Genomic DNA, 21,720 nt, shown 5'->3' with positions numbered 1-21,720 from the left:
TTCACTGATTGTTCCAAAGCAAACAGCTGCAATGTGCTTCATCATGACACATAAGAATGAAAGAGCACTTGCATTCTAACTTTTTCCACCAACGTAAAGAAGAATATACTGTAAGTGTGTGTGTGTGTGCTTGTGTACATGTATTTGTATCTGCTGTTATTTACTTGATTGTCTCTAAGTGGGGAGCGGGATCAGTAGCTGGCCTTTCGCCAGATCCACTTAACTTCAGGAGGGGAAGCAGGACAAAAGCCATCAAGGAAGACAAGGACAAATCATCTTTAGATGAAGTGTTTTAAGTGCTCTGATTCTCCTCCCACGTCATCACTGTGAATTAGGTGCCCTCTGCTCACTGCTAAGGGGTGTCGAATATAAACAATGCCATGGGAACGGATGTTAAACGAATTAAAGTGGAAAACCATGAGGGTGTCTATCTTACGCGGCCTCGTAAATCTCGGTTCTCCTGCCATGCGCTATGCTGATGTTGTGCTCTGACAACCTGCCAGCTGAACTTAGAGGTGCTGCGTGCGGTGTGGTCTGGTCGATCCCGTTCTTAGCAGTTTCAACCATGGCAGACATTCCAGGCAGAGCCATGTCTTTGTTTTATGCAAATCCATGCATATGAAGAATGGGGGGGGGGGGGGGGGGGGGGTGATGAGCAGTCTGGCCACGTAGCTCCAGGAGGACAAGCTGAGTGATGGAGACGGAGAGCCAGGTCTTGGTGTCCTTGCCTGGGGAAACAGTGTCCTGACTCGAGCCTGGACTGCCACCAGGACACTATGTCACTGCGCCTCTACCTAACTAATCCTAGAAGAAAAAGATTTTCCCAGGCACAAATGTATTTACGCCACAAGATGCAGAGCTGGTATGAAGATACTGTAAATAGAGGTTAACATTGGTATAAAACTACCTGCCAGTGTGCTTTTCCTGTGTGTTGTAAAGGTAGGCACAGCTCAGGGGATTGCCATGCAAAGAGACACTGGAGTTCAGAGCCCAGTAGGGAGCTGAAGGACCCAGAATATGCTGACAAAGATAAAATGCCAGGTGTGTGTATATGCAGTGTAAGAGGCTGTGAGAAAGTGCAAATATAGATTGGGGGGGGAAAGGTCTGTGTGTCTGTGTGTGTGTGTGTGTGTGTGTGTGTGTGTGTGTGTGTGTGTGAGTGTTTGTGCTCACATAAAGATACAGCATACAGTCATGTGACCATTGTATGACAACGTGGTTTGGGTGAAACCTACTGAAGCAGCATCACCCACATACCACAGCTCATCGCACTGTTCAATTTCCCATCTTATCAAGTGTCTTTCGTTTCTTCACATCTGTGTTTTTCCTCTGTGCAGTAAATTATGTTGTTTTTAAACTTCCCAAAACATCTTCTCTTGCCCACCCCTTCTTAGAGTTGCTTGTTAACGGTAATGGTTAGTAGGAGGCGAATCCGTCACAGTGTGCTCTATTTCTGGGTGCCAGGATGTTGGTCTCAGTCGTTGAGGGCAGATGAAATCGATCCAGATTAACCTGTCATGTGGGGGAGAAAATGAATGGGACAGAGGGGTGCAGAGGCCATGGAGAGAAGGGGGGCAGTGTGAAGTATAAAAACAACCTCCTCCATATGGGTCAAAAGTTGTGGGATGATTTATTCAAGACTGGGTGCTATCCCACCTTCCCCCCCTTCTATCTGCTCCACCTGCCTCTTGGAAAGGAGTGAGAAACTGGAGACTGTTCAGGAGGAGGTGTTCAGGAGGAGGTGACTATATTTAGCCTTGGTGACCAAAGACACTGTGGTCTAACTTTAAAGTTAAAAATACATATATCCATGTACAGTGAGATGGACACAGTTTGCGTCATCACAAGGCACCTATCACAAATTTGTCAGCTTGAAGTGACTCGTGAAGAACGAGTGCAAAGCAATGTGCAGCTTCCAATGGATGCCTTTTCATTAAAAGACTGTGTGAGATTGAACTAAGTTTTAGTACCCCTGATTAAATTCATGCTATTAAAAGTTATCATGAAACAAAGATTTTACTTGTAATTGTGAAAATTATGTATCCTAAGAAAAATATGTGTGTGTGTGTTTGAGGGGGGGGGGGGGGGGGGGGGGGTTAGGGGGGCAAACAAATAAGCAAAAACAGAAGAAAAAGAATTGAGATTTATAGTTTCATTTGACTGTGAAGTGCTACTAGATTTAGCCTGTGTTTGGGCAGAGCTCCACTTTGCTAATTATTTTCCTGTGGCAGAGTTCTCAGCATGGCGCTCCTTTCTCACTCTGAGAAGAGAGACTCACTGGTAAGTGCTTAGTCAGCCCTACTCTGGGTGTGAGATACTGTTGAGTCTCTAGTGGACTGTAGGGAGGCAGAGCAGCGTGGGACCAAAGCCATGACAAGGTGAAGGCTTTAAAGTGAGGGCGGAACCATCATCACCCATCAGTGAAAGGAAGAGAGATAATATATGAAAGTTGGGGACACTGAAAAGGAGTTCTGTTTAGTATACTCCTTATTCTGTACTGTTAAAAGTGTTATGGGAAATATCATTGCTGTGTTGTTTTGCTAGGTTCTTGATGCCTCTTGCAGAGGCCTGAAGAACCCAGACACTGAGCAAGAGCTGTTATAAAGCTCCATAAAGCCAGCGGCTTCACTCTTTATCAACTAGCAGTGGCATGGACTTTAAAATATATCAACACATCATCATCAGATTCAAGTTATGACTTGGTGGTTCTTGACTTGATCTCTGGAAATCCTGCCTGCGTTCTGTTTCTCTCTTCCCTCTCTATTTATATTCCAATGTCAAACTTGCCCTTCTTTCTATCGCTACTCCTCTTTATAGAGTGGCACACAGCTCCTCCTCTTCTGTCTGCCCCGCTATCCTCCAAATGACTCTCCTCCCAAACAAACTTAGCTTCCTTCCCCTCCCCTCTGTTCCCAGCGTCACTTTCCCTCCCTCCCTCCCTTCACCTCACACTGCACCTGCTTCCCTCCCGCTTTCTGTTCCCTCTCCAAACGTCACTACTCTCCCTCCCCCTCTCCACTTCTATTCTCCCCCTCGTTAGCTTGATGAATGGCTTCACTGCAGGGAAAGTGCTGATTTTCATCCCTCTGTCTGATTTCTGCTGGCTGTTATTAATTTCAAACACTCAGAGAAAAGCAAGTGAGTCAATAAATAAGGAAATGAACACACTTCATCCTGCCATATAGCAGCTCTTGCAGTCATTCACCCAGGGTGCGGGTCCTCTGTGGAGGCCAAGTCTGCATTTACACTGATAGAGTTCAGGTCCCCTCCTGAATCACAACACGGCAACATATTTTTAAGGCAAGAATAAAAGTTGTCCAGTAGCACTGCATCATATCAAATGTTCCTGTAATATTTTTAGTATCTTGCTTCAACAGGGCTAGGGGGGAGACAGAATGGTACAAAGCTAATAGCTCTGAAGAGACTTCCAGTGTCTTCTCTCATCTTTTCTCTTTCACCCTATAGTGCACCATTTAAGAAATGTACACACAGAGTGAACAAAGAGGAGGAGAGAAAGAGAAGCAATGAGAAGTAACAGGCTAACAGAGTTATTGCTGTGCATTAAACAATGCTGTCGACGCTGTGTAGTTAGGGCCGTATGTCTAAGCGCACATTACTTACATTCCTGGCTTAATGCATTGTGCGTGCCTGCTAATGTCAAACACAAATAGCCTCCGAGAACAACACAATTCTCTCAGTTTCTTGCTGTCAAACAGGAAATTTCCAACCAAAAGTTACTTTTCTTTACTTTCTGTTTTCAGTTAAAATGCTAGGGTATTTAATCAGTCCAGGATCCCAGTAATGCATGCAGAGGGACAGATATTAGGCCTAAGATATTATCACACTGTTTACAAAGTGTTAAGACAAGCAATCAGGTGGGAGCTTTAGTAATGCACACACATCATTAGATGTTTAGTCTGTGCTCTAGAGCCACAAGCCACAGGGCTGTTTCTCTTGGCCATTAAAGCAATATTTGGTTTTACCTTAATAAACATACAGATTTTTTTGTAATTAGCTGATAGATTCCTGACACCTTACTAACTTTCAGCTTTATAGAGCTCCCAAGCTGAATCACTTCAGTGTTAAACAGTGTTGCAAGTGCAATTTAATGTTGTTGTTTTGCAGGCGTACGTTAGTCATAACTTGACTCGCCTGAACTTTTAGGCAGCATTTTATATTTAGCACACTTAATAGAAACTCACACATGGCTGCACAATGCACAGTCAGACAACTTGGACAATTTAGACAAAACTGATATTTCTCAAAACTGATAGTGAAAAAAAGAATACATCAGCTGATAAGATTAGGTGTATTTAAAAGATCATGAAGAAAACTGGGTGTTAAGTTAATTTTGCTAAACTGATAGAAACATATGGTGTGCGTGGACGCCAAAGCCCCTACCCCTCCTTTACGATGTAGGGACAGGAGTGCTGTAATAGAAGAAACAGTTAGAGCATTTAACACTTTGTAAATAAACATCGGGATTCTAAATGCAGTTCCATAACTAAACCAGAGGACATTTATGGGAGGTGAGAACAGACATAACATATTTTAACTGTGTATGTTTGAGAAAGTCCAGACTTGGTGTTCAGTCAGAGAAGAACCAAATAACATAATATAGAAAAGTGTGTGTGACCTAAAAGATTGTGTGTTTAATTTAAACAACAATAGGTTTTGCTTCTTTTTGCTTACACTGATTACAAATTATGTGGGAATGTATGGTGGAGGAAGATGAAAACAAAGCTGTAATAATTACTTAGCACTCTTCAGTTGCACCCTGTTAAAGATATGCAAACTTTGCTTTTATAAAGGGATGACATATGTACATGAGAGGAGAGGAGAGGAGAGCTGTATTAGTAGTAGCTGCAGGGGTAGTGGAGCCTGTATGTCTGCTTCATGGCTCTGTGAGCGCAGACATAACTATTGTGTTTACAAGGCTGAGTTGCTCTTACTGTTAAATTATCGAGGTGGGGGCGTGTTAAAAGAGGAGGAACAGAGGAAGGGGTGGGGAGGGGGTAAATATTTGTCCGTCTCTCATAGTTCTGGTTAACCAGGCTGAGGAATTCTCTTTGCATCTTATAATTACAGAATTTGGGTAGTGTCACTCTTGGAGAGTGCATGGCCTCAGAGACCTGAAAGAGGAGGCCCCTCTGACACAGCGTGGAGAACGAACCTTAAAGTGTGGAGGCGGGAGAGTGGCACGCTTCTGCGTCTCACTACTGTCAAAGAGGCTTGTGTCAGGAGATTACACCGTGAAGTTAAACACCGTGTTGGTCACTTTTTTCTTTTCATTTGCTCTCTTTTTATTTTGGCTTGGACCAGTGTGAGACCTTTCGGAAAGAATGTTGTGGCTGAGGCAAAAAAAAAAACTAAAATGAAGAAAGAACCACAGTCCTAGTTTGCTCAGTCTTTCGCGGAACGGAGGAAGCTCTTTCCTCTCCCTTGTGCACAGCCCCATGTATTGAACAACATCTTCACTCCTCTTAGTTTTTATTCCTTCTTCCTCTCTGTGGCCTGATCATTAAAGGAGAGGGATGAGTTCACAGCTGATAGTGTCTGGTTGCAAGAAGCGGACAACGGTATAGGATGACATTATCGGAAGCGGCTGCATATAGATGCTAAGACCAAAAAAAAGACACAAACAGAAAGAGAATATTATGGCGTACTTCTCTCAGTATAAACGTCTGTCTGCTTGAATTACAGTAATGACCCCTGACAAACCATAATAAGACACATGGATCTCTATGGATACAAGCCATGACCAAAGGAATGGCTCTCTGTTTACTTTCCATTTTGACATTCTGGAGAATGAGACTCTTGTTAGCAAAAACTAAAACATGATTAGTTTCCTGTTCTCTTCTAAAACTAATAATACACTACACACACACACACACACACACACACACACACACACACACACACACACACACACACACACACACACAGGGAAAAACACACACACAGAGAGGCACACAAACACACACACAAACCCATATGAATAAAAGAAAGAATATTAGTAACTTACAGCCAAGTATGGCACAACTGTTATTAGTGAGAGAGATGTGTAAGGAGGGTGATGGAGAGGGACGAAGCTTACCCTCTGTCTCTGTGGCTGAAGTGGAATAGTTGTGGTGACGGGTTGTGACAGCCGAGGGAACGAGGGAGCAGGAGGGGAATATCACTCCAAAAATCCCCAGGATACAGGGAGGGAAGAGTAATTTAGAATGAATGGCCTGCCGTATGCTCTCGAGCAGTTCCTCTTGTCTTTCTCACTTATGGATATAGAATTGCATGTGGACAAGTCTTTTTCTATCTCCTTCTCTAACACACACACGCGCTTACGTAATAGATATTTACTCTATGAATTCTTGCATTAACTCTCTAGTCACTAGATTATCATAATGATTCAGCCAATAAGTATTAATACTGGCTCCTTCGCTGGATCCCTCGGGTCAAAATTAGACATACATCACACATATGCCACACCAGAATGAGATGCGCACAAGTCCTGTACACTGACTCTCATTTCCTTCCGTCGTCTCTTGATAGTATCCCTAATAGACCTCTCTCCCAGTGGCACACTGCTGTTGCAACATTCACCTACTATTGCTTTAATGAGATGTCTGCGCCTGTATGAGTGTGTGCGCATATGTCTGTGTGTGCCTGAGAAAGAAAGATGTTAGCGATCCTTGCGGCCCTGTTTATCTCTACGCTTGTGTTGGAGTAGAGGGAGGTCAGAAGCAGGGCTGCTTGTATCCATCTCCATTCCCATGGCTGCTCTGTCACAGGCACAGTGGTCACAGGAGAATGAAAAGACTATGGATTTTTTCTCCTCCTCCCTACACTCACCAGAGTAGGAAGATTAGGCAGAAGATGAGCACAGCCTGGCCCATTCAAAGCAGCTTTAAGCCCAACACTGGAAGCATCTGACCTGAGTTCTCTGGTTCATGGAGCACAAGTACACACAAGACATGCATTCGCGCACGCACACATGCACAAATCAACCAGGGAAAGATTTCTTGGTTTACTTTTCCGGTTCAGAGCTTGGTCACATGGTGTCTGGGTGTTAAATGCTGACATTGTGGCCTGTGTACATTAAGATGCTATAAGCACACGCAAGTGCACACACCTAAAACACTGAGAAATAAGCCTTCGCACTCCCTGCTCAGCAGCCCCAGATGGAGGCTGACAGTTGCATGTGCATAAAAAGATATTTTTAGGGAAAACTTAATAGACAATAAGGTGAAGCGAGTCAGGAAAAAAGAGGGGAAGGAGGGGGCATCCACTCATAGGCAAACAGTAATAGGGAGATAAAATTCAAAGCTCTGCAGCTCTCACTAGCAATTAAAATAATTTCCGTATAATTTGAGAAAGGCCTGACCCGCCTTATCGGTTTTTAGATAAGTCTCCTCCTCCTTCTCCTCTTCTTCACCCAAATGCAGAGGGCCTGATGACTGAAAACCGACAGCGCACTGATAACCACCGCCATATGGGCTCCCTCTTCTCTGCTCAACTCATTTCACTTGCTGCTCTTCCCTCTGCACAAACACTTAAAGATGCAGGCACACAGTCACACATGCAAACACGAAGCAAGCGCCATGATCAAAAGCTTCCCTTGTTTCTTGTTTTATTGTGGTGTGTGTCCATGCGCGTGTAATTTGTATCATTTCATATTCTTTGTTTTGCACCTGGGTGGAGAAGAAAAAACGTTAAGCATTTGTTTCTTTTAACTGAATGGAAATTCTGATTGAGAAAAAAGCGTAAGATTGAAAGAGCGAAGCATATTCTAGAGAAAGTGTGGGTGAGCGAAGCGAAACTAAACAGGGCCTGAAACCTGATGCCGTCTCTGTTTACGGGGGTTTTGTGTAAAAGTATATATACTATATTAGATAAAACTAATGTTGTGGGCAAACGTGGACTGCAAAAATTAAGCTTGCCCGAATGACATATAGATGAGGCATCATTTAAATATCTTTCACCGGACTTGATTAGAGCGCTTAGAGTGGCGACGAGTAACTGTAACTACTTCACACCTAGCAGATGTATTGCTGGGGACAGGCAGTGTCAAGTTACAATATATTTATATTAACTAATATATATTCCAACATAGATTAAAATAAGTTGTGGTTAAAAGCTGGTTTTTGATACTGTGTTTCACCTGGGTTGAGTGCTTTGTTCTGCTGTGTGTGGGAAAAGATTCCTACATTGCTAAAAACTGACACAGATACACATACAGTGACACAACATGCAGAGGAGAGGAGAGAAACTAGTGTGGTTGTAAAAGATGCAAATAAAACAAACTGTGCACGTACTTTAAATAAGCCAAAGAACAGAAGTCAGAAATTTGTTTACGTGTGTTATTTTTTTAATTTACTTTTTGTTGGGTTTTTTTTCATTCCTTCAATAATTTGGATGATTAGTTCTTAAGAAAGTTACAACTTGAACACGCCCATTTTAACAGGAACTTCTGATGACAATTTAACGTGAAAGTGCATTAAACCTGACTTGAGTAAACGGGTGCCACCGCAATATGGCACCCATTTGGGAAGCCAGTAAGTAAGGGTTCCAGTATTCTAGTGATGGTTCTGCAAATATGAACTAAGTTCCTCACGTACAAGCTACATGGGAATCACTGTGGTCAAACTGTTGACACTCTTCTTGGTAGATGATAGGATGTGACAACTGACTACAGACTTTTTGCTACTTTACATAAACAGTTGTGGTGGGAAATGGTCAGTGGCAGTTATGGCTTGTGTGTCACAATGTGTCAAGTAGGCTGGTCTCAGATGGCCCATTTGGGTCATGTGTGAAACAGTGATGTGACACTGTTATTCACGAATGGTGTTTAAACCACAAGCATCTGTAAGTGTGTGATCTGCAAAAGAGAGATCTCGGTTTTTCCAAGAAACAACAGTTTAGATTAGGTGTCATTTGGTGTGCTTTATTTAAAATCAATGTGGGATTTTTTTTTTTAAAGGCGGTTACAGATTTAAAGAATGTGCTCTTGTGCATTGGGATGTTTGTGTATCTTTTTTACCTGTGTGTGCAGCGCAAGCCTCGAAGTTGGTAACATGTCTGAATCATTTGGGAGGTTGTGCTGTCACGGACGCACAGAGGGCAACGTTCCAGTGAACAGGAGGTGGGTGCAGTGACATAAGCGGGACGCAGTACATCTACTATACGCGATGCTCTCACAACACCTACATATGGAGGGGTCAAGGACATGCACACGCTAAGTAATGCATATACACTATCGTGAGATGTAATTTATTTTACATAACACTGACTATTTTGAAGACCAATTTCAAGACAAATTCTGTGCAACATTTCTTTGCACCATTATACTGCATTTAAAGTGAATACAATTTTTTTTCTAGTCTCTGAACAGATACAGTACAATAAAGAGCGAGTCTGGTTTCATATACTTGGCAGCATCCTGCGCACACACTGTGTGCGTGCTGTAAATAGCCAGAGTGTGTCGTGCATCTCTGCTGTGTTTGGACCTATTTTAGAGCTGACACAGGAAACAGGGCCATTCTGACAGCCACCCTGCCAGCCGGTACTGCACACAGCAGCCCAGGAACCTTCTGTCACACACACAAACACTCACACACATAGACACACACACACACACACACAGTCATACACACAGAAAAACTAGAAGTTTTTCATGTTAACAACCTACCAGTCCTTAATCCACCTCATAGGCTTCCACAAATCATTTAATGTCCTCTTTAAGGACACATTTTTGTGTTCACCTGTGTTTTGTTTTTGGGGTTTTTTGCAGTTCAACAATAAAGACCTTCAACAAAAGCCCTGGACCCCCGTTCTCAAACATCTCCCATCACATCTTAATTACTATCAATTTCAAACCTTGCAGTACAGAAGTGATTTCACATCTGAATCAACTAGAAAAAAAATAGCTTCTGTGTTACAGATCCTTGCATAATATCAAGAAAAACGATAACTCTGGCAGAGAGAAGCTCAGTTACTCAAGACACAGGTTTCTGCTTTCAGCTACATGAGACAGCTGGAGATCCAGTCCACAGTTAATTTAAAGTTCATTCGTGTTGTTCAGTGTGTTTGCTATTCTGCTTCCTTGTTCCTGCACCGTCCTATTTTTTCATATATCCACCAGGGTGATGTAATTTAATTCAGCATCTTTGTAATTCATTCATTTGGTAAATATTTTGAGGGACTTAGTAATATAGAGGCACAGACTGCGGGAGTTTAAAACCTAAATTAAGCTGCATCTCAGTGATATGACAGTGCTAGCTCATTTAGAGACAGTTAGTATACAGACATAAATGCCTCTTCAAAGGCTGCTGCAGAGTCCCACTCACCAGCCTCTCATGTTTGGGGTGGAAGATAAATTCTGCAGGCTGCTTCTGCCTTCCTGTGTAATTATGTGCACGGTGATGTGCCTTTACAGCCTGCCTAACAGTCGGAAATTATCTCCCGGAAATGAAGTCCAATTAATTGTGGCACTTTGCAGGCGTACATGTGTGCAGAAACACTGTAATGACACTTAACGGGAAATTGGCTCCTGTTGAAATATTTAATAAATAACTTGCGAGGTGAAACAACCTCATATGATACTGACAAACGTAGCTTGTTCTTTTGGTTTTTTCTACACACACAGACACGCATACACTTCAATTTAACAAATTTCTCAGTTGCTTGGTGTAAGGCATCACACTAACCGGTAGTTAAAAAGACGCATACTATGTAAACGTATCACAGTTTTTCCTGTGGACCTTTGTCACATGTCACCCATTTCTTTTTCGCCTCATGTTTCCAGTCACTGCCTGCTGCCAGCTACTGAAGAGAAGAAAAATGCCTGAATTTATCATTTTTTTAAAGAAAAATTTAAAAAAAAAATAGGTAGATTTTTTTTTTGACCTACACGTGGCTTTACAGTATCGATCCAACCTAAAATGAAAAGGTCTATAAATGGAAACAGCAGTCTTTTAGGGTCAGTGACACACCGTGTCACGCCACAGCAGCTCTCTATTGTAGGGCACAGTGTGTTGAGTCAGTACTTTTCAGAGAATAGCACCTTTTGTTTTTGTCTCTGGGAGTCTGGGTGTTCTGCCCAGAATCACCGTCCAGACACAAGCCATTCGGGAATTCGATTTTTCTTTCTAATAAAAAAAGAGATTTGTTTCTTATTATGCTCATTTTTTTAGTTGCTCTCTGAATATATTTGAAGTTTTAATTCACTTTTGACATAGAATATTCCCCCTGTGATTTCTTATTTCTGAAATTATGTGATTACTAAATGTACAGCAAACAGTTACTTTCTGTACTCTCATACAAAAGCTGTTGGAGTGGATTTGGTTGATTGCTCAAGCACTCCTCAGCAGCAACGTTTTACAGGAAGTGAGTGGATTTGAACGCCCATGCATCTGATCATCATCATAATTGGCTTCAGATTAGCTGCGACATTCCTTTAAAAGTTGATGTGTTCACCTAATTTAAAAATTCCCATCCTACAAGACAAGTTTTCTCAAATGTGTATGAAAGGATGCGTGAGTTTACATTCACCTCTACATGTTTATAACACTAAATGACATTAGGGCCATTGTGATCTGCTTGGTTACACATAATAGAGTGTATCTGGCCAGCGTGTGAGTCTGTCAATATGTGTGTGTGTGTCTCTCTCAGTGTGTAAAGACCCGTTCAGCTCGGCAGTATGGCACATAAATGGCCACAGAGGGGTGCGAGTGTCAGCCAGAACGCGTGCTTGGCAAGCACAGAGCTATGCTATTAGCAAGCGCTAACAGTTTTATTATTAGAAAATAAACGGTGCGCTGCAAAACTCTGAATGTTATTAGCACCTCACCATCTGGGTCTGACAGCTGTGTTCAGCCACCATCATGGCTGTTCTGCTAAAGGCTATATCTGAAATCGCCACTCTTTATCTACAGCACTTTCACAGTCGTCCTGTGTCTGTCAGTTTCCTCTCTTTCTCACATTATCTCTTTTTCTTCCTCTTGTTGTTTTTCTTGCAGACATGAAGATGGGTAGATAATTCGCCAGCGCAAACTCTTGATTTCTCACACTGAAAGAATTCAAACATTTTTTATTATATCAATAGAGGTTTTGTTAGTCCTGTGTTTCAAAGTGTTTCACTAAGATTTAATTTAAATAAGAAAAAAAAAACCTAAACCAAAACCACAGGAAGAATTCTGCTCTCACAGAAACTCAGTCCTTGACTATTGTTCTATTTTATATAAAACATGTTTTACACACAACAGACAAAAAGAGCGTGGAAACAATAAGTCTCATAATGCTTTGTTAAAAGAGACATACTGTCTGTGCTTGCTTGTGCGCGACTTCTTGCACACTAAAATGTGTTCCCTTTTTGTAAGTGCTTGAAAGTGTGTCTGCAGGGATACCTTTAGATTTCTTTCCCCCGCATGTGTGTTTTTCCCTCCTTGATCACACAGCTTCTGCAAGGCTTTATTTAAACAGATAACCTGCTACTAGAAGCCCCCAGCACCCCCCCAAAACCTCCTAAGTCCTCTCCTGGCCTTCCAGTCTTTAACAACAACCCCCATCGAAAGGAGACACCTCCAGAAATTAGCACTCTTATTGCAGACACTGCAGAAAAGCCTACCCTCCAGTGTTTCTCTTTCTCGAGCAGAAAATACTTTTCTCCACTAAAACAGGCCAACTGCTTCTAGGCGTGCATCTCCTGTGCCCGACCTAATCTACATGCATACTTACCTTCCTTTATACTTATGGGCGTCGCTACCGAGAAGCGTGAAGGACTCTGGATGGCATAAGAATCTATTTCACATATAGATGCACAGGGCTTGCGCACAGGAATAGGAAAGAGAGCAAGGAAATAGGAAATATGTTTTCAATTTCACTGACCCTCCATTGTATTGTGCCACGGTTATCCGCTGTCTAATTCTATTTGTTTAAGTGTTCCTTCACTGTCTGGTGGGTTTAAAGAACAGCGTCAAATAAGCTTTACAAAGAAAAAAAGTGGATGATAATAATTCATTATTTTATTTTAAATGCGATTCTTTCATTTACACAAGCAGCACATATTGAAAAATCCACAGCATGGGTTTTAGATAAGCTAAGAGGTGTCCAGTACACCTCTTAAAATTGATTGAGATGGACTCAACTTTTCTTCTCTGTCCAGGTAAAAGTGGTTTATTTTTAAATCTTCAAAAGCAAGTCTTCAGGATTCAGTTTTGGTACAAAAACTTGGCTTTAATTTGTAATAATTGTGGGAAATGACATATGGATGCAAGATAGAGAGCAATTTATACAGACTTTAAATGAGTAGTGAGCAAGTGAGTCATTCTGGCAGAAGAAAAAGACAATATTTGGCTCTGGACTTGTTCAAATAAGTTACACAGCACTGACAGTATGCTTGTATTTTCTTCAGCAGTATGGTCTAAACAAACAGCTTTTGAAACGCTATCAGACACAGGGAAAGCAAGCACACTCATTTCACACTGCCTGAGGTTTGCAAAAGGACCATTTTGTTTTGATGGTGTGTGCGTTTGTATTTTTATGCAGCTAAACACATCTGTGTGCAACGTGGTAACACACTTGACTTGAGCCTGACCACAAATCATAGTGATGGTTGGTGAGCACCACATAAGAGAACAGAAATGAAGCAGATAAGATTTGAGATCAAACAGACCTTCCCCAGTCGAAACTCCCCTCAAGGGGCAGCACGGCTACAAAGTGCTACTTAGTGTATGTCTCATTTAGTGGAGCCACTACTACAACCACTAACGAGGTGATAACACAGACAGATGATAAGTTATTAGGAAAATGAAATAACACCTGTTAAGTCACTTTTCTTTGCTTTCTCTGTCTCTCTCTTTCTCCCCATTATTGTGTCATTGTGCAGTATTTAATGGCATCTTTCAGAATAAATTCTGTGTATAAATACAGACTGTGATTTCAGTACTTTAGTGACAACATAGAATGCTGGTCTGAACTGAGATCTAAGCTCAATTGGTCCAAACACAGCAGACAATTGGCCTCCGAGGACAGATGAGGAATGGCATTGATGAGAGGTTTTTGTCACTGGCTGGGAGCCAGAACTTAATGTGGATAGTGGAGTATTTGAGTTTGACAGGACTGAACGCTGTTTGTCTGACAGCTTACTGCCGCATATCTAACTCTAGATAATATCCAAAACCACTTCTGCCCCTTGTGCTCCCCAGTAGCTTCTTCTTGTTTTTTTTTTTTAAATGCATGCTGAGATTTTCCCTCTCCTCTATATTCCACATATCGGTGTAATTGGTGTAATTCTCATCTTTAGTTTCCAACACACTCCAGCAAATGAAAAGGTCTCAGTTTCACTACAACCTAAGTGTAGCATATTCCAAGTCTAAACATGCACATATACAGGAGAACGTACTGCTGCACAGATTCATGCGTTGTAAAATTATGAATGAATTTGTGGAATAAGTCTGCTAAAGCGAGCCCTTGTGAGAAAACTATAAGAATGTGCCAAATAAAAGGGGTTGGGAACCAGTGCTGTTAATATCGTTGTCTATGTGTGAACTGCTATCCCTCCAGTTTTTGTTAACTCTCCCCTCTGTTGCTGTTTAATGTATCAGAGGTAGCCACCATCCTTCTAAGAACTGGGTTTTGGCTGACTCTATTAATGGCAGAGTGACAGAATCAAAGGCGGCTTTATAACCGTTATCCCCCTGTTGACAGCCAAATTGTTCTGTCAGAGAAATCCTGACTTATCTTATCCATTGTTCCTGTGGTACAAATTCAACCACAAAGCAATGGATACAATAGCACACTCTTACACTTTAAATAACTTGAATTCAGCATCCTCTCCTTTTGTGTTTCTTTTTTGCAGTGTAATACTCTAAAGACATTTAGGATTTCAAAGAGGACAGATTTGATAACTTGCATCTCTGCTGGAGGAAATGTGCAGAGTGTGCGTGCGGGTATGAAGGGCGATGTATGTTGCGAGTAGTGGATTGAGAAAATGTTATTACATAAATGGACTATGCAAGACAAAGACGCTGATATTATCATAATTAAAAGTGAGCAGCACCATATGGTGAGGGAAAGAAAGCAGCTCATAAACAATCAAATTGAAAGCCTCTTGGTAAAAGAGAGGTAGAAGAACAGACAAAGTCTGAATGTACACTTTTCTATAACCTTCTCCTCTCCTCATCTCTTCTCATCCTCTATGTGAGTGCATGCTTGGTCAGTGCCCTGGTCTGCTAGGGGTCTACAGTATGCTCCAGGAATAGTCCAGTCACGTGGACGCACTGTGGGATCTGTTCCCCTGGCAGGAAGCTGTTATATGGTTACAGTTATTTTTGTTGTCTGTCTGGGGATAGTTTTTACTGCGCTCCAGAGGATCAATAATTGTCATAAAAGGACTGCGTCACCTGGTGCCTTCTTTGAGCAGGGCATTGAGGCGGTGTGTGTCTGCGTGTTTACGTGTTTGCAAGTATACACTGTGGGCAGGTATGAATGGGTGAAATGCTTGGGTGTTTGTATATTAACTTAAGAAGGGAGAGGGGTCTGTCGATCTAAGCGTGTGAAAAATTGTGAAATGTGTTTGTTACGTGAGAGGAAATGAGCTGCAGACAGTGTGGTATCCGTGGTTATGAGATGTTTTTTAGATGTGTTACATTTGATATATAAGGATGAGGTGACATGGGTCAGTCAGTGTGTTGGTGAATTTGACCACAGCGTGCACTTTTGTGATGGTTTCATACTTGCGATAACAGTACATATTGCCCTTTACCTCTTTGACCTCTTGTGTCTGTCTGCACTTTTTTTTGTCTAGAAGGCCACACCACATCCCCGTCTGTAGCATGTCTGCCAAGTATCTGTGTCTCTCTTATAACTTGTCTACTGTATACAGTATATGTACCACCACAGCCCTGAAGCTGAAGTCAGCCCTGGGGACTCAGAGAGGAGGTCCTATAACGGCACAGGCAACGGAAGCTGGCTTCTAGCTAATTGGTTCCTGTGTTAGCGGCACACAGAGACGGTGTCAGACTCAGCACTTTCCCCCCTCGTTCCCTCTCCTTTTCCCTTTCTCCATCCATCCATCCCTCCCTGCCTGCCAGCCACAGATGCCGCACATTTAACATCCCTTCAGGACACATTCATGAGCTAATATGTGCATTGCTTGATGCCTGTGTGCTGTGTGTTGCCAGAGAAGTTAGGTGTGGCTCAGGAGCTAATAGTTTGGCAAAAAATAAAAACAAAAATTGCAAAAACAACATAAGAAATTTGGGTGAAAAATAAATAAATACTTAAAAACATGGTTTAAAATTAAGAATTTATTTTTTAAATCTATTTCCTCTTTGAGGAAATCTACACCTCGGTCAGTGATATTCACGGTGATTGCTGCTAATCTATCCATCTATGCCTGCAATCTTGCCCATCATTGTCTTCTTTGTCCTTTGTATCTGTCTCAACCCACAGCCACAGCCCTCTCTATGGGTACAGCTGATGAAGGTCATTGTCTAACTCTGTTTATGTCCACCCTCCCCCCCTTCCACAAACACATACGAACACTCCTTCAACCGATGGTCCCAATGACAGGGAAGGCAGACTTCTAGTCCAAGTAATCACAGCTTGTAGGTGTTTGTGTTCCAAAATGCACACAGATGCCTCCACTGTGAGTGCGTGTGTGTTTTCATACTGTGGGAGGAGATGACTATGAAGGGTATCCCACTGAGTGTGAGTGAATTTGAGGAAAGCGGGCCTTTTCGCGACCCAATCACAGAGTAGGTGTCTGGTTGGTCACCGCCTAGTGCTGTGTGTTTATCATCGCAGGATGTCCTCTCACAAATGGGCTCAAACTTTGTGAGCCACTCGCTAACTCACATTCATAAGGTATTATCCTCTACATTCTTGTGTTCTTGCCAGAGGGTAAAATACTGTAGCACTGTCTGTGCTGTATTTTCTTGCAGTTAATGTTGATGGGAAAAAAAATAATCATACATATTCTAGATACACAGAGAAGCTTAGCAATGCTTTGTCCAACAACTCAACAACAATCAATTTTTTTTTTAAAAACAACAAATGCACATTCATTTAAACATTTATTTTCAGTATTTAATCCTTCAAGTTTTCTAAACATCACCATAAATGTTTGCAGTCAGCAGGAAGAAATATTGTGGGCTTGGAAATGTTGTCAATGAACATTTTTCATTAACTGAATTTAAATATATCCCTATGGTATTGCATTTCCTGCTAAATGCATTTGCTAATTAAAAAAAAATGTTATGCATGGAAATATGTTTTAGGCTGATGTGCTGAAACAAAGCTTTACAAAAATCTATGAGATGGAATTTCTTCCACGAGACACTTTGTGCGACAGACCCTTGTCTCCTGTCACACCCTTTAAATCGCTATGATCTCCCTCCACCCTGACGACTCCAGAGATGACCTCCTGTATGAGGGTGGCAGCACAGGCTTGGCCCCCTCTCTGCTCCACTGCATTAAACATTGATGGAGCTGTAAGGGAAAGCTGGAGCCTGTCTCACACTGTGGTCTGGCCCTCACCTATAGCAAGTCTCTTCTCTGGCTGCAACCTGTCTCCTTTCAATTTCTCCCCCTCCTTTCGTAATCTTTACGTTTATTACTGCTGTGGTTATTTGAATGTGGTTGAATGAAGCTGTCTGCAGCAAGTGCTCCTCAGTATAAGGAGACACATCAAATCTCAAGAAATGATAAGTGTGTGCCTGTGGCCAGTTGCACTGCACAACGTGACTTCCTGGAAATGACTGCGTGTGTGTGTGTGTGTGTGTGTGTGTGTGTGTGTGTGTGTGTGTGTGTGTGTGTGTGTGTGTGTGTGTGTGTGTGTGTGTATTTGATTTCTGTATTTGCATCAGTGTCTGTGTGTGGTACATTTATGTTATGCATTATGACTCTTAACCACAGAGCACAGCTATATGAAAGGAAGTGGTAGGAGACAAGACGGCAAATACTTTCCTTTCCTTATCAGTGTGTGTGTGCTTGTATGTAGCAGAAGCGGTGCATAACATCAGACCATCAGCACCCTGCTATTTTCACAAAATGTAAAAAGATGCGCAATTGCTTCTAAAGCACTTTCAGATGCATATGAATAAAAGCTTGATTAAATCATACGCACAATGCAATTATACCTTGAAAAAATAAAAATAAAAGTGTATGAAATGTGGGGGCCTGCAGTGAGGACGGCATCAAAGTAACAAGCATCGCTAACAAGTGAAATTTACTCATCCATTAGGCCAGTTGAACAACATGTAGTGACAAGTTCAAACATGAATATATCCAAGAGAGATTTAGTTACTGCCACCCTACCTCACCCATCTGTACCCAGTGCAGACTTACCATGGGAGATCTGCCACACAACCAACAAGTGGTAAAGTTCAGCTGCATACCAGACCTGTTAAGACTGTAAATGTATTTATAGAGTGCAATATGAGCTGGGTTCGGGTGTTGGACAGTAAGAGAATGAGACTTTGTTATCTACTATGTATGAGAATCAATGTCTGGTGTTACTTTGTGTTAATGTGCGAGGTCTGGCAGGAAGCATGTGCCTTATATGTTTGTGTGCATGTGTGTGTGTATGTGTGTTCCTGTGGTGAGGATGAATGTGTGGGAGAAGGCTTGCGTTAATTAGGATCATGCCTGATTATGTGGCTTTAAGGCATGGAGAGTTTGTAGATAATCACAAGTGGTTTGTGCTAGTGTGTTGGATCCTGAGAAGGTCTACTGATAGATCTCTCTGCCAGTTACCTGCTTTAATAGTTCACAAGCGAACGTCCATTCAACACATGTAGGAGTACAATAGGACTGTTTTCAGCTCTGAATTACACAAAGCAGGGATATGATACATCCTGCAAGTGCTGAGTAATATAAGAGCAGTGCACTTTTGAAAATAAGATCATCATGATGCAGTGCAAAAACATAGAGGAGATAAAAAGTGTAAGACTCTAATAAAACACTCAACCGATGCGGTACATTCCTTACTTTTTTTTTCCTAGGTATTTTAAAATGATCTGAATTGGCAAAACTAAGCATTCTCATTAATCCGAGCATCTCAGAAGAGTTATCTGCTTTAAGATGAGAGAATCACATGAGAATAAACCTAAGTGAAATAATCACAACTCTGAGCAACAGCAAACGCGGATGAATAAATAAGGCTGACTAAATAAATGATCAGTGATTGTTTGGCTCTAAGTGCTGTTGCTGTAGCTCAGCATCCTGATTTAGTCGAAGCCTTCAGCCATCCCTCAGCGGCGCTATGGTCTTAGCGGAAGAGAAACGGCTAAAAAGCCCCATTCTTCTTCATACCTTCAATATTCAATGAGAGTGCTAATTGCAACGTGCTGAAAGAAAGAAAAAAGGGAGGGAGGTGCAGTGGGGAGGTGGGAGGAACATACTGGCTAATGGTCCGTAGGGGGAAAATAAAGAAGAGGAAAAAAGGGGGATTTAAAAAGTTAGACATATCCTCAGGAGGTTCCTTCTTCTGGGTTTTTACCTGTGCGTCTCTTAGCTCTAATACTAATGCTCATTAACCAGTCTGTGTGATATCCGCCATATCACTGCTACTGTTAGCCACCATCACCGGGAGCACTCTGGTGAAGCGAGTGCATCGAATGGTTCCACATATGCTCCTCTGTTGTCAGCCGGAATACGACCCCCCCCCCCCCCCCCCCCCCTCTCACACACACACACACACACACACACACCTTTTTGGGTTTTTTTTTGTTTTACCTCAAAAGTTAGTTGGATAGATAGCTTGGAATATATTCGCTCAAGGTGCACCCATTTGTGAAGAAGAATTTGGGGATGCATATGCATTAAAAAGTCTTTGTGTGTATAAAATGCAAGCGCAGCACTTTAGCTTTCCCTCATCTTTCTACCCCTGTTTCTCCCTTTAATCTTTGGCTGAGTTATAATACAATAAGTCTCTATAATCACTGAATCTGCTTCTCTCGACTTTGCTGGGATAAATGAATGGGCTCAAAAAGAGGTGAAGGAAACAGGAAAAACAAAATAATGCAAATTTAAACTTGATATTAATCATTATAGAATAAAAAGTGATAAAATATCATTACGTTTAATACTTTTTGCATTGCATTCCACTTATGACCACCAGAGGCAGCATTTCCAACATGTCTCTCTTAGATATTTTAGCTGTGGTGTTTCCTTGTCCTATGTCTTGCAGTCAGCCCTTTCACTGTCCCCTGGTATACAGCAACTGAAATACTGCTGATAGGAAGTTTTCCTCATAAATCATGCCATTCACCAAACAAAGCAATAAAGATGTTTGTTTGCATTATTGAAGGAAAACTATTGCCTGAGGTCAGCTTTAAGCAGTGGCGTGTGTGTGTGTGCATGTATGCATTCTTATAATACGTGTTTACTTCTTTGTTTTCCTGCCAAGTATTTTTTTTCCAGGTCTAAGGAAAGCACATTTTGTTCATTTTCTATTTTTTCCACACTGGATCAGGTAATAGTATTTCAGACTGCTCAGCCAATCAAAAAACAGCAGTGTGTGTGTTTGCGAGCGCTTTTGAGTGCTAAAGTGGTACTGGGAAGGGGGTTCTGTATAATGCACAAACTTAAAATATACGTTTGGCTGCATGTCTGTACTTGTGCATAAGAGCTGGTCCGCTTTTATGTTCCAATGGGATCTTTGGGGATTATTTACAACTCTTGACAATTTTATAACAACCCATTTGGTGCTATTTATATTGATCACACATGCTGCCAAGTACAGACTCAGAATAAAGGCTCTTCCTGAAATGTATTCATTCTGGGCTTTCTGTTTTTTACTCTTTCCTCCTCTTTTCACTGCCTTACTGCAGTTTTGACTTGCTTCAAGTTTTTTTGTTTTTTTGTTTGTTTTCGGTGACACATGCTCTCTCCTAAAACTTGTCCCTGGAGTTACAGTGTGGCCCTCTTATTAGACACACATCATAGTATATGTCATATAGACCACTTTCAGTTTGCAAAAATATATTTGAGGTAAAACTGTGTGTTTTTCGCCACGCTCATGCTAGACTCAAAAAATGAATATTAGTAGTATATCAGTACTGATCAGTGACGTCTGCCTAACCCTTTGCCTTCTTTGTGTTGTGTGGCTTCTGTCTTTCTATTGGTGTGTCACACAGATACCCAGATAAATACACAAAAAACACTCTGTGGTTTTGTGTTTTAATTACTGAAGTGAGTCAGGAAACTGAAAATCACAAAAAAATGTTTCTAAAAGCATGTCTGACATAAATGAAATACTCCATATTGTCTGTTTGACAATATGTCAAAGGTCAAAATGTTGTCAGTACCTGTGCAACATAGCTTACACCTACTTGATAATTAGAGAGCAACCCAACCCAGGTCTCTATCAATAGGACCCTCTGCACAGTTGGTCAGTAAACAGCATTCCAGATTAAGCCTGAACCTGGTACACTCGTTAAAATCAAACCCAAGTATTTGGTTTCCCGTCATGACACTTCCATGTGATTCATCACTGCATGTGTTTGTTCAAGTGTGATGAAAGTTTATAGGCAACGTCTCCAGCTGTGCTGTAACTTAACCTAGTCCATGGGAGTCTGTTCTGGGCTCTCATGGCCTTCAAGCAGTCAGCACTTCATCAGAGGGAGAGTCTGTGAGTGCTTTGCATGGCAAAAATACTACTTTTATACCGAAACCAAGAGGGAAACTTAAAACACAACTTGAGAACGTTAAAAGACAAAT

General features: G+C 41.7%; 1 protein-coding gene across 2 annotated transcripts in view; it reads left to right on the top strand.

The window, feature by feature from the left end:
- mafa (MAF bZIP transcription factor a) overlaps positions 1-21,720 on the top strand; it is a 74,545-nt gene that overhangs the window by 9,686 nt on the left and 43,139 nt on the right. The gene's annotated exons all lie outside the window — the stretch shown is intronic.

This window comes from Astatotilapia calliptera, chromosome 1 (genome assembly GCF_900246225.1).
Source record: "Astatotilapia calliptera chromosome 1, fAstCal1.2, whole genome shotgun sequence".
In the NCBI taxonomy this organism is placed as follows: Eukaryota; Metazoa; Chordata; class Actinopteri; order Cichliformes; family Cichlidae; genus Astatotilapia; species Astatotilapia calliptera.
Note: the sequence above shows the minus strand (reverse complement) of the source record. Positions and strands in the feature narration are given on the sequence as shown.